The sequence below is a fragment of the Sturnira hondurensis genome, unplaced genomic scaffold (genome assembly GCF_014824575.4).
Source record: "Sturnira hondurensis isolate 20B ecotype Veracruz unplaced genomic scaffold, ASM1482457v3 Scaffold0017082, whole genome shotgun sequence".
Classification (NCBI taxonomy): domain Eukaryota; kingdom Metazoa; phylum Chordata; class Mammalia; order Chiroptera; family Phyllostomidae; genus Sturnira; species Sturnira hondurensis.
The window spans coordinates 1,009,317-1,022,717 of NW_028089713.1; the positions used below are offsets into that span (position 1 = coordinate 1,009,317).

At 44.2% G+C, this 13,401-nt stretch overlaps 1 protein-coding gene across 1 annotated transcript in view; it reads right to left on the reverse strand.

Annotated features, from left to right (window-relative positions):
- The window catches only part of RHEX (regulator of hemoglobinization and erythroid cell expansion), a 30,620-nt gene extending 24,724 nt beyond the window's left edge, over nt 1-5,896 (reverse strand). The window contains exon 1 of the mRNA XM_037067190.1: nt 5,812-5,896. The gene's annotated coding sequence lies outside the window, so the exon portion shown is untranslated. The remainder of the gene's footprint in view (nt 1-5,811) is intronic.
- Between the last annotated feature and the right edge of the window lie 7,505 nt (nt 5,897-13,401).

The following is a 13,401-nucleotide window of genomic DNA, read 5'->3' on the forward strand; positions in this document are numbered from 1 at the left end:
CTAAAACACAAAGAACTTAAGTAACTTGCTCAGGATAATGAGAGGAGTTAATGGGGCTTTGTCCCCAGGCAGGCTGGCAACGCAGCCTGAGCTCATAACTGATGCATGAAGGAAATGAAAGTGTGGGTTTAGGCTAGGAGAAGTCAAATGCATCCTTATTTGAAAAATATGATACGGCTAGAAATCCCAAAAGAATCCATTGAAAAACTAGTGAAGTTAATGAGACTGCTCAGGAAAGTCCTGAGGGCATGATGAGTGTTCTAAAACTCCCAGCTATTCCCTCTATTGTTCTAGCAATAGCCAGATAGAAGTAGAGTTGGGGGAGGGGGAACCATGAGCCTTAGCAACTATTACAACAGATATATCTAAGAATAATTCTAAGTATAAGAAAGTCATTTTGAGTAAAATAATAAGAATTTACTGAAAAATCTAAAAGACTTAAACTAACAGAAAGACATGTTTCAGATTGGGAAACTAGAAGACTAAACAAAAATCAAACTGAAGTTAATTTCTTGGTTTAATTTAATTCCAATCAAAATTACAGTGAGAATTTGTGATAACTTAAAATTTCTCTAAAATTTACCTGGGGGAAAAATAATAACAGTCAAGAAGAGTTAAAAAGGAAATTGGAAAGGAAGTCTGAAAAGGAATTGCTCTGAGCTGGAACCCCGAATGTCACTCTGAGAGTGGCACAGGTTTGAAAAACACGTGCCGTGTGTGCGATAAGCGCACCGTGAAAGTGGTTCACAGAGCAGGGGGAGAAAGGAAGGGCCATTTAAGAAATCTGGCACATGGGCATGCCAATATTCATAGCAGCACAGTTCACAATAGCCAAGTGCTGGAAACAACCTAAGTGTCCATGAGTAAGTGAGTGGACCAAAAAACTATGGTACATTTACACAATGGAATACTATGCAGCAGAAAGAAAGGAGCTCCTACCCTTTGAGACAGCGTGGATGGAACTAGAGAGCATTATATTAAGTGAAACAAGCCAAGTGGTAAAAGAGAAATACCACATATCTCACCTATAAGTGGAACCTAATCAACATAACAAACAAGTGAGCGAAATACAACCAGAGTCTTTGAAATAAAGAACAAACTGACAGTAACCAGAGAGGAGGGCAAAGAGGGATAATAGGGGATAACAGGGGGATGCCATCAAGGAACATGTTTGAAGGAAACATGGACAAAGCCAAAGGGGGAAGCGGGTTCAACAGTGGGAGGCAGAGATGGGTGGGATGGAGGCAGGGGGTGACAGAATGAAAATGGAGACAATTGTACTTGAACAATAATTAAAAATTAAATTTTAAAAATCTTGCACATAGGATAATGAATTAACTGCCTATAAGGAAAGAGAAAACAACTAAGTTCCACATATGATATAATAAAATACATTTCAAAGCAATTAAGGAAGTAAATATTTTTAAATTAAGATATTAAAATTAGAAGGAAATAGGATCATCTGTTCACACATTCAATAATATTTATTAAATCCCCAGATGGGAGAAAACTTTCTGAGCTTATACACAATGGAAGAAATCACAAAGCAACACAAGCAAAATCCTTTAAATAGGATTTAAAGGCAAACAGAAAGAAAAACTAGAAAAATTATGTGCGAAGAAGATCTTATATTTTTTAACAAAAGAAAATGATAAATGGATAAATGGTATGGAATAGACAAATCACAAGCAATCCAGAAAGGGAGCAAAACTGTTACTGCAAGGCAGCTATACCCACTGTCAGCCACAAAAGCAGAGAATGGGCAACGATCTAATGGAAAGCCAACAATTAAATAAATCAGGGTGAAGGTAGGGAACAAAATATTATATACACATTTAAAATTATGTTTGAGAAGAATTAATCTGGGAAAGAGTCTTTTCTGTGAAAATGTACAATACATTTTGCTATTTTGCTAGTTCTATTTTGCTACAAACTGTGATCACGACTCTGTAAAAAGTAAACATAAAAAGGATAAAATTTTACTTGAACAACAATTAAAATTAAAAGAAGAATAAAATTTGCAAAGAACTAAAACTCTGGGTCATTAAACATTTTGTCTAGTATGTTATTTTAGTAATAACCTGATTCAATTCACCAAATCCTAGAATAGTTCATTGACAATAATTTTGCATATAAAGTATAGATTTATTCATGAATATAAATTTATGAAAATTGGGGATTTTATTTAAATGTACTTTGTTCAAAAGGGAGGAATGGAAGAAACTATGCCTAAATGTTAACAAAACTGGGCATTGGGATTGTGGATGATGTCTTATTTGATTCTTTATACTATCTGTTATTGTCAAAGTTTTGTGCAATTAACATGTATCTTTTTTCAATCAGGAAGAAAATAATATTTTAAGAGTATTAAAATAAGCTCAGAAATTCTTCACAGCTTAAATTGGCACAATACCCAATTTATCTATACAAAAATTTATTTACATCTAAATTGTATCTCACCATGTCAGTGGAACATTGGGATGATCAGGTAAATGTCTGCATTTCAATCAATCAAATATTTATTGAGCAATCTATATACACAATCCTGTGTGAAATACTATGATAAACCTGAAGAAGGAGAGAACATCATCTGAATATCAACTTTCGAAAGCTTGCATTTTACTTAGAAAATCAAGACATTAATATGTGCGAAGATAAAAAAGCAGGAGAGATGTCACAACAAAGCATGATAAACTGTCAGAATATATGATATTCCAGAGGAAAAAGAGATTCCACCCGGAAGAATATTCAGAGAGGGGCCACCAAGAGGGAATTTTATTTGAAGAATAGATAGGTAATGGATGGATGGTGAGGGGGGAACAGCATTCAGCCAGCACTGTCTCCTATCCCTGGCTGTAGGGGATGCATTAACGGGACTGATACTCTTCCATAAAGTTCGATACAGATGCCATACCCCTGTGGATAAGACCATGTGGGAGAAAGCCGAGTGCACGCAAGGCAACCTCACAAGATGTGCAGGAAAATGGTGAGGGGCAGGGACTTGGTGACCAGACAGACTGGTGGCCTTGCTACCTGTGATTTGCTTTCTCTCTTAGGGCTTCAATGTTTTATCTGAAAAGTGATGATGGCACTTGTTTCATTTTTTTTTAACTCACACATGTTGAGTGCTTACTATCTGCCAACATCACGCAAAATATTGTGCATAAAGTATCTCATTTAATCCTTGGAACGACAAACATATGAGGTAAATACCATTGTTGTCCCCATTTGACATATGAGAAAGCCGGGCCCTAACCCCCATGGGGGAGACCAGAGTCAAACCCAGGCTGTCTGGGCCAGAGCCTTGGCCACACCACACACGTTGCTCCTGACTAAGGAGCTTAGCGAAGAGCCTGGCATGTGGAGTGGACTCTTGAACAACACAGGTTCAAACTGTGGGGGCCCACTTATAGATGGACTTTTCAAATAAATGCTGTAAACGTATTTTCTCCTTCTCATGATTTTCTCAACATTTTCTTTTCTCTCACTTTATTGTAAGAACACAGAATATTATAGATAGAACATACAAAATACATGTCAGTCAAGTGAGTTTCCAACTGGCATGCTGCAGGAACTTTTGAAACATGCATACCTGACTGTTTAGTCAGGGGCACAGATCCTGTTTTCCATTTTTCAAATAAAAAATGACAACAGCCACCACAACAATAGCTTTCCAGTGTGAATGAATAAAACAATGTGTATTTACTTTTTCAGATCAGAAAAAATATATATTTTTGGTGTGCTGCAGAATTTTCGTAATTAGTTTATGTGTGCCATGAAATTAAAAATTGAACATCGCTCTGTAAATCAACTGTTGTGCTACCAGTAAGGCCTCCAGTCAACAGTAGACTGTTAGTTGTTAAATTTGGGGGGAGTCAAAAGTTATACTTGGATTTTCAACTGCTGGGGGGTGGGTCGTCAGCATCCCCAAACCCTGTGTTGTTCAAGGATCAACTGTGTAGGTGCTCAGCAGGTGGCGACCCTCAGACCTGCTCAGCAGGTGGCGACCCTCAGACCAGAACACGGAGTCCACCCCAAAACTGGCTCAGCCGCATACACACATCCACTTCCACAGCTCCCTGTATGGAAACTGGGCTCATTCATGATTTTCATCTCCAGTGTACAAAACCATATGGTCCTGGGAACTCACTGGTACCAAACAGTATTCACCCACCAGGGGACAGAAACTATCAAAATATCCACCACGGGATAGAAGGAGTGGGGCCTGCCAGATACCATGGGGAAGGGGGTGACAGAGAGCCAGGGGTCACCTCTGTCCTGGTACCAGAGAAATCCTGTCTGGGTTCCCTTTGGTGCTGCTCACCAAGGCAGGGGGCTCCCCCCAAGCGGCTGGGGCACGTCTGGGAGAATTTGAAATGGGAATGGCGATCTACATTCCAGCTCAGCCACCATACAAAATTTAGCCACTTCATGCATGTCCTGTCCTTTTTCTGAGCCCATTTCCCTGTTTATGAACCGAGGGAGGTGGGCTAAATAAACCTAATCTAGAACATTTTATCGTTCTAGAATTCCATCCTCCTAAAATGGACATAAAAGATGACACTCAAATTAACCAGACATAGCAGCTTTGAGTTTCAACCAGACAGGCTTCATCTCTAGTAACACTTTCTAAGTGCAGGCAATGATAATTTTTTAGAAGGAAAGCACCAGAGATCAATGAACCTTGGTATTTGGGAGAAAGCATTTTTACAAGCAATTCCTTGCAATGAATGAAACCTGAATGTAACTTAGTTCCAAGATGAAATCAGCAAGTATACAAAGAATTGCCAGCGGCTTAGGCAGTATTCAAGGATTCCTTTTGCCAGGTCCCACAAAGCCCCAGTTGAACCAGAAGGCCCAAATTGTTCTTCGTTTCACTGACGGCCCAATGGTATTTCGGAGAAACTAAGCACCTTCCACAGACTGTGCGGTTTGTGAGCACTTTGGTGGCTGGAACCAGGTCTTGTCCATACTTTACACTCCACTTCCTAACATTTTGTGCACATTGCAATTAAATAATATAATAAATACTGTTTAATCTTGGAGGAGCCATTAATGTCCCCAAGTCTCTGTGTTCTCCTCTGTTAATAGGGAAGTTAAATGTCTTTCTCCCAGAATTTGTCAAGAGGGCTAAGTGAGACCTTGGAACCTTCTAGCATTGCTCCTCCCTCTTTGGGTGTCAAGGCCCAGCTCCATGTCTTTTTCGTTGGACAGCAGGTATTTTCTGACTCTCATTCATAACATTTTTAAATTGCCAGGCTGGTTCCCTTCCCACCACGTGTACCAGTCCTTTACAGCTCAGAATGAATCTTAAGGAAAAATGCCTGCAGGGAGATATTCTCAGGGATCTGGTTCCCAGTTAAAAAAAAAAAAGAATAATCAATTAATAGCTATTTTTGGAGCACTGTACTGGGCACCACATGGGCATTGTCTATAATCCCCACAGCAACGCTGTGAGGTGGGTGGTTTATGCCCATTCTCCAGGTGAGGAAACTGAGGCTTGCGACAGTTCAGCAGAGTTCTTTGGATTTAGTTCTGTTTACATCCAAAGTCCATGCATCTCCTAGGCAGAGCCCTGATGGCTGCTGCTGCGACTGCAGACAGATTTCTGCCTCAGGAGCAAGAAATCAATGTCAGAAAGAACAACCTGCAATTGAATTCTACATCCTGCAATGTCAACACATAAATGGAGAATCCCCTCTGAAAACTCTATATATGGATGTTCACAAACAGACATGCATTCCTCAAAATCATTTAAAATCCTACCACAGCACCCTGTATGAAAACTGTACTTACCCAAACAAAACTTACTTCCTGGACCACGAGCAAGGCCTGATCCCAGCCTGTGTTTCAGCTATGTCCTGCGGGTCACCTCTCCCCACCAACCCCCAGCCCCACCCAGGAGCTTCTCTGTCACTGGAGGTCAGTCACAAATGTCTCAGCATTTCCAGTAGGTTGGGGGCTGCTGCTCAGAAGATACAATCTAGCTTAGTTGAGTAGAGCAGGGCAAAGCCGCAGACAACGCCCCCTCTTTTAGTAAGTTCCTACCCTGTTCCTCCATGCAGACAGTTTACTAGATGGAAGAGATTAGCAGTCTCTGCCTCTCCATGTGAGCTCACATTTAAACACCGCGAACAGGCACACCACCTGTTACAGTGGAAGAGCACCGTGTGTGTGGGGGGGGCAGTCAAGATGCCTGGGTTCAAGTCCCAGCTCTGGCACAAGTTTGCTGCATGAGCTCAGACAAATCACTTTCTCATCAGGGCATTCATGTCCTTCCTCCATAAAATGTAGAAGTAGGTTTCTAGATATTAGCAGAAGTCCCTTCCAAACTTTGCTCATTTCTCAATCTGTGTGATGTGGCCGTAGACTGAAACAGTGTGTATGGGACATGTGGCAGCAGTTGAAGATAGTTTTTCAAGGACAACTTCTTTGCCTTAAACATTGAATTAGGCCAACCTGAAATGGCTGTTGCAGCTGTACAGAGTGACTTCCTGACCAGGCTCTCTGCACCCGCTAGGTTCACCCCGCCAGCATCAGTATATACTTCTCTCTGCTCCCAGCTCCGCCATGGCCTCTGCAGAATTAACTCCAGCTGCAGTTAACCTACGGGAATGGAGCCAATATTCTTTTTTTTTTAAGATTTTATTTATTTATCTTAGAGGGGAAAGGAAGGAGAGAGAGAGAGAAATATCAATGTATGGTTTCCTCTCATTCGTCCCCTGCCGGGAACCGGGAACCAGGAACTGGCCTGCAACCCAGGCATGTGCCCTGACTGGGAATCGAACCACTATTGTGTGGTTCGCAGGCTCGCGCTCAATCCACTGAGCTACACCAGCCAGGGCTGGAGCCAATATTCTTGACTCGCTGCTTCAGTTATTCTCGTACATGAGTCCTCTGTACATGTTGTGTAACATTTGCACTGCTCTGCTCATCTGCATGGACCACTCTTGGACTAGAGCCTTCCATGATGCCACTCCAGTGCTCGACAACATCAGGCAGTTGTCAAGAATCTTTGAACATGACATATCTGGATATTTGGGGTCATCCGTGTGTCCTCTCATTGGGAGAGGGTTGCAACAACGGAAATCCAACTTGGCTTGGACCTCAGTGACCTGGAGAGGCATTCGACCTCTCTGGAATACATTTTTGTCACACAGAATTGTAAGGGGTTTTGATTAGATCATCTATGACTCTGCTCTGAGAAGTAAAGTAAGAATTATTGACAGTCTGTGTTTTCTTCTCTGTATCCCTAGCTGCCAGAACTCCATCTGTACCTAATAGGTGCTCAGCAAATGTTCTGCGGCATGAATACATGAGGAAGTAAATTGAAGTGCTTTCTAATATGGGTAGAAATGGATGGGTATGCCTGCATCTCACAGACCTACTAATTACATGCTCTTGCTGCAGATGAGTGATTTGCTCACAAAGGCACATAGCCTGCTCCTGCCCAGAGGCCACTGGGAAAGGATTTGCTGGTGCTCCTTGAACATCCCCCCTCCCAAGGCTCCTCTGACAAGCCCTGGGCGACCTGGCCCTCCCCTCTCTGCTTCCCGCTGACAGACTCCAGCCTCAAAGACAGGGTTCAGGGGAGATCAAAACAGTGATAAAGTTATCACAGCTGTAACATCAGCAGGAAGCTTTTTTTGATAGTTTATCACCAATGGAGAAAAAGCAGTTGATGGAGATAGATGACACACTTTCACCTCCCACCCCCCACAGGTGCGTCTAAGGCCACATCCCTCCCAAGCCCTTTTCTCCTTGCACAAGGTCTCCAACATCTGCAGGACACAATGTCTCCCAGTGGACACAGCTCCTCTCTGCCAGAGAATCACATCTGAAAATGGTGTGTCCACAGGATTAGGAATTTTTGAAAAGGGCAGAAAAAACCCTGCTCACTATCCAATCACCCTAACACATTTTTGCATAATGCTTTACCTGCATACTTGAAGTTTTAAAACAAAAGATTTCCAAACGAGCTTTTAAAACCCACAATTCTGGTTATGTCACTCTCTGCTTAAAACTCTCCAGTGGCTTCCCGTTGCACTTAGGATGAAATCCAGGATCCTGAACAAATATATAAAGCTCCCACCACCCGGCAGCCAGCTACCCTTTTCGTGGCATCTCAGGCACTAGCTTTTCTCTTCACTCTTCCAGGCCCCTCCCGGCTTAGGGCATCTGCAGGTGTGAGTCCCCCTGTGCCCAAACAGGTTTCATGGTATCTCTAATGGCTGCCGAATTTCCCATTTCGCTGATATGACCCTGAATTCCAAAACACCCCTTGCATCATTCAGTTGTTTCCAAAGTTTTCACTGTTGGAGACACTACCATGACGGACGAGTGTGCACACACTGGTTTAGGGTGGGGGCTTGGTTCAGACAATTTCCTTAGGATTAAGTTCCGGGTGTCTAAGCCGAAGACACGCGCCTGCACTGCCGCCGCATCACATTGACCTTCCGCTTTCAGAGCGCGATCCATTAGCAGCGTTGGAGCTTGTCCGCTTCACTACAAGCTGGACAGTCATTAGTTATCATTTTTCAGTAATCACACATTTTTATTCTCATGGCTGCATTAATTTATATTTTCAAGACTGTTTATTATTAGTAACAAAATGTTTTACTATTTATTGAGCACCAGCAAGGCTACCAGTTGCTTCGTATATACTAACTCATTTAATTCTCACAACTTACAACGAAGATATCATAGATAATGTTTTATGAGAAAGAAACTGATTGTTGAGAAGGTTAACTTGCTGAAATTTATAGAGTGTAGTAAGTAGCAGAATCAGGATTCAAATCGATATAAGACTTCACTCTATAAACTGAAGTTTAAACTCAGTAACAGATGCGTTAAGATGCTCACCCCCCAGAATTGTTTACGAATCAGTGAGCACACATGAAGTACTCTGCTAACTATAAAACAGTCTACCGATGTTAGGTTTGTTATCTTTAAAAAATAACAGAGGAAGAAATGAAGAATGACTGCGGGATTGCTTCTGGGGTAATGGAAACGTTCTAAAATTGATTGTGGTGACGATTGCACACCCCTGTTAATATACTGAAAAATATGGGATTTTACACTTTGAATGAGCGAGTTGTGCGTTATGTGAATTCTATCTCAGTTAAACTATTATTTTAAAAGTACTCATAAGATATGGAAGGCTTTGTACCTATGGTCACTATGCTATTCCCTCCAAGGGATTCTGCCATTCATTCATTCATTCTACAATTATTTCTTGATGATCTGCTATGCACCTGGCTAAGCACTGGGGATACAGAGGTGAACAGATAGACACAGTCCCTATCCTCACACAGCTGGGATCATGGACTTCAGATGAGAAATGATATGAAGGTGTGATAAATGCTCTATTGTGGAGAGAGAAAGGCAGCCAGGAACATGCAGCACAGGGGCTCGTCTTTGGTCACAGAAGCCCTCATCTCTGACCTAGGGAGGCTACAGGCAGTGGGAAGGGCACGGGTGGAGGCTCCGTATGGGTGGAAAGAGCCCTGTGCATTCAAAACACTTCGAACCAGCCAAGGGAAAGGGAAAGGGAGGCAGGGAGTGCCAGGCCGGAGAGGTAGGTGTGGGCAGGATCACAGAGGGTCTTCTAGGCTTGTTAGGAAGTTTGAGTTTATCCAGTGGACAACAAGAACCCACTGATGGTGCGTCCATCAATTAAAAGGAGACAAGATCACAGTGTAATGTGGAGAAGAGGTCGGTCAGATTTTTAAAGTATGTAGGAGGTAGAAGTGATGGGATTTGGTGGTTGAACTGCTGCTTGGAGTGGCAGAGGGCGGAAGAGAATTCAAGGTGACTCACAGATTGACAGCTGGGCACGTGGGTGACTGAGTGAGGTGGGGAGTCGTGAAGGAGCAGTGGGGCGCCTTCTGCTCCCGTGAGTGAGTGAGAGAGCACAGTAGCCAGGACACACAGTGGTTAAGGACCAAGACAGTGAAGCCCACTGGCTCTGCCCTCTCGCTGTTATCCAACCTCTTTGTGACTCAGTTTCTTCGAGATGAAGTTAATAACGGCTTTCTCAAGGGCTTTTGTGAGGATTATATGAGTTAACACGTGTGAGGCACTCATAATATGTGTGTAAAGATGATATGAGTGTTTACACATTGTAAAGATGGTGTAGTATGTGTCATTATCGTCGTTAGTGTCCTTATTACACACACAAAAGGTGCAGCCCAGGAAGAGTTAGGTGCGTGTGTCTGGCCGCAGTAGGAGGGAGTGGGTTTCAAAGGTAGCAGCCAGCAGATGCTGCTGAAGTCTTTGGAGTGGAGTCAGAGGGCAAAGTGCCAGGCAAGAGCCCCAAGGTGCTCCAGTACCAGAGGGACAGGTAGAGCCTGCCAAGGGGACCCCAAGGACATGGCAAAGAGACAGACATTAAACCTCAAGGAACAACCATGTAACTTGTTGGGGCTTCTGGCTATTCTTACACTTTGCTTGCCTACTCAAGACTACCCTGGCTGGAGTGTATTAGGAGACATCAGTGAATCCAGTAAACCGAGTTTTTAGCATCTGTACCCAAACACATTTTCAGAGTATACTAAGGGAGTAAACTATTTTTACAAAGTGCGAATACAACCCCCTATAAAAATAAGAATCCTCTGGGTTCAAGGTCCACCCCCCCCCCCACTCATCACTTTCATAAGTGGGAACCTTGGTGCACTGAGTGTGTCCTTTCCTCCATCAGGGCCAACCTATGTGGCACACGAATTTTCCTCCACTGTTTGGTGTCTGATGTCACGCCCCGCCTGGATCATCGGTTCCTAAGGAAGTGAAAAATTAGGGGCCAGCAACTGATTTTTTTGTTGAGTTCCTGTTTATGAGGCACTGTTGCCAAATGATACTTGAAGCAGGTCCTCAAAAAAAAAAGGTTGGGGGAAGCAGGTGGGGGAAAAAAAGGTGGTAACTGATGATGGCCATTTTCTTCTGACAGGGGCAAAACAGTCCTGTCAATCCAGTCCCCTCAATTCATCAGTGACAAATAGTTTCTTATCATTGTGGTACCATCAGTTGATAATGATTCTGTACATTTTCTGTAGTGTAGTGTGCAGAATACTTTGATATAACTTCATTAGACAACACCTATCTGTGAGGTTGTGATCATTATTTTCATTTTACAGATAGGGAAACCTGGAGTTAGGGACATTTGTTAACTTGACAAAGGCTTTGCGCTGCAAGTCAAGGGCCAGGACTGACAACTGACCGGGGAGCATGGAGAAGGGGGTGGGCAGAGGCAGCGGGAGCCGTGCACCCTGGAAGCAGGCCTCGAAGGGGTGCATGGTCTGCAGAGGATTTGAAATAAGAAAACCAAATAAAGACCCTCTGCTTTTCAGTATCACCGTGGGCCAGTAACACTAAATAATGTCAGTGGAAAAGTACTCCTCCCTTCGGGGCACGGAGCAGCTGGCTTTTTCTACCTTCCGATAGAGACATTAAGACAGCAGGTGAGCCTCATTTCCAGTCACACAGAGATTTCTCTCAGGGCTTTGCAAAGTGTTTCGTGTTCCAAATTCCTGCCTTTGTTGAAACACATACCTACCTTTTCTCTGGGGATGTTCAGAGCCTCGCAGAACTATGCTTTCCCAGAAGAAATAACTGCCACATGGCCAGACGTTGAGAAACTCCCCAGCCCCATGAACAGAATTTCCCAAGAATCTTCTAGAAGAGCAGCACCCATTCCCTCCTTCAGCAAAACGCACTGAATAGGATGCAAGCTGGAGCCGTGGGTGCAGACAGAGGGCAAGGAGAGGAAGACAGCAGCAACCCTGCCCTGCTAGCAAAGCAAACAGCTTCTTCGAGGGTGAGCTGGGGGGTCTGTCCGAGTGCCCGAGACCTGGGCCTCTTTGCAGCACACAACTTACTTTCCTCTGGATTCTAGCAGAGAATGTCCAGAATTCTCCCATCATCACTGCGAAGGGCAGTTGCTTGCTCCCAAACCACAAAGGCTAGCTCAGTTTCGGAGAGTCCTAGAGGCTAATAGCCCAGACCAGAGGGGTTTCCTGGAACCTAGAAGTCTCAGTAGTGACTGGGACAGTCCCAGGCAAATAGGATGGTTGGTCATCCATTCTTCTAATGGCTGAGATTTCTTAACTTAGGTAGTGCTCATTTTACTGTTGTTGGAGTCACCATGGGTCCCAAGCTTGGAGCACAGAGAGCCTGGGCAACATCTTCGAGATACCTATAGGAGCCAGCACCAGGACAGGCTCACAGGAGCTCCAGGAAGGCCCTGGGGAGCGGTTTCTCAACAGCAACACTTTGACACTGTATGCAGGATTCTATCTGTGAGGGGCAGGGGATGGGGGCAGGGGATGGGGGCTGCTGCAGGATGTTTAACTGCATCTCTGGCTTCCACCCACTGGAGGCCAGTAGCTCTGCCCTGTTGTGACGATCAAAGATGTCTCCAGATATTTGCAAATGTCCCCTGATGGGGGAGGTAAAATTGCTCCCAGCTGAGAGCTGCTGCCCTAGAGAGATGTCTTTTGCTACCTCCCTAAGAACTGGGAGCTGCTGGGCACATATCAAGGCCAGTAGAGGGCGTGCCCTGGCCTCAGGCTGAGCCCAGCCACCCCATCTGACCATGTGGAAGTCTAATGGCCACTCTGCACCCTTCCTGGGAAGAAGCAGAGTTAGCCCGGCAGCCGGGGCCCCCTGGGGTAGTGTTGCCTGGGCAGGTGCCCCTTAAACAAGTTCTTCCCATTGGGTGTTACAAGGAATGCTCCCTGTCCTATGAGATGCTCTGTGGAGAAGAGGGGGTTTACAAAACACTAAATACATGTCTGTTCCCAAAGCGCATTACATATTTAAGGCTCTGAGAAGTCTTGCAATAAGGGAACCTGTTTAAATTTTACAACCCAGATTTATGCCAATGTCAACCTGTCCATTAAGACTGAAACACACACACACACTCAAAAGGTTGAAACACAATTGGCTCCACCTCCCAATATTTGAAAACTCTGGCACCCTCTCTGGAGTCTCTGAGAATTTCCAGAGGGCTTGCACTCTTGTAGTCACTTCTGGTTCTGAGTTCAGCCTGGCCCTGGATTGTCCAGCTCACTCATATTGCACCTCTAACCACTTCCCCCTTCCGTCTGCTCTCTTCTGACCAAGATGTGGATTTCAGCTCCCTTTGCAGGATTTCCCCTTTCCCTAAATACCTGCGCCGGCATCACGGAGGTTGGGAGCAGTGCAAGTCTCCTGTGTGGTTTTAGACCCCTTTCCTCTGGAAACTTTCCTTGTTCTCTTCCTAGCTCTGATTCTTCCGGCCTCCTCCTCCCTCACCAACGTCCTTCTCCTCACTTATTGTGCAAAACAGCTTCACTTTCCTGGCCTTACTTGATCTCTTGGACCAACTGTCGCACTTTCAAAGCCTTGTTAACAGGTGACCACATA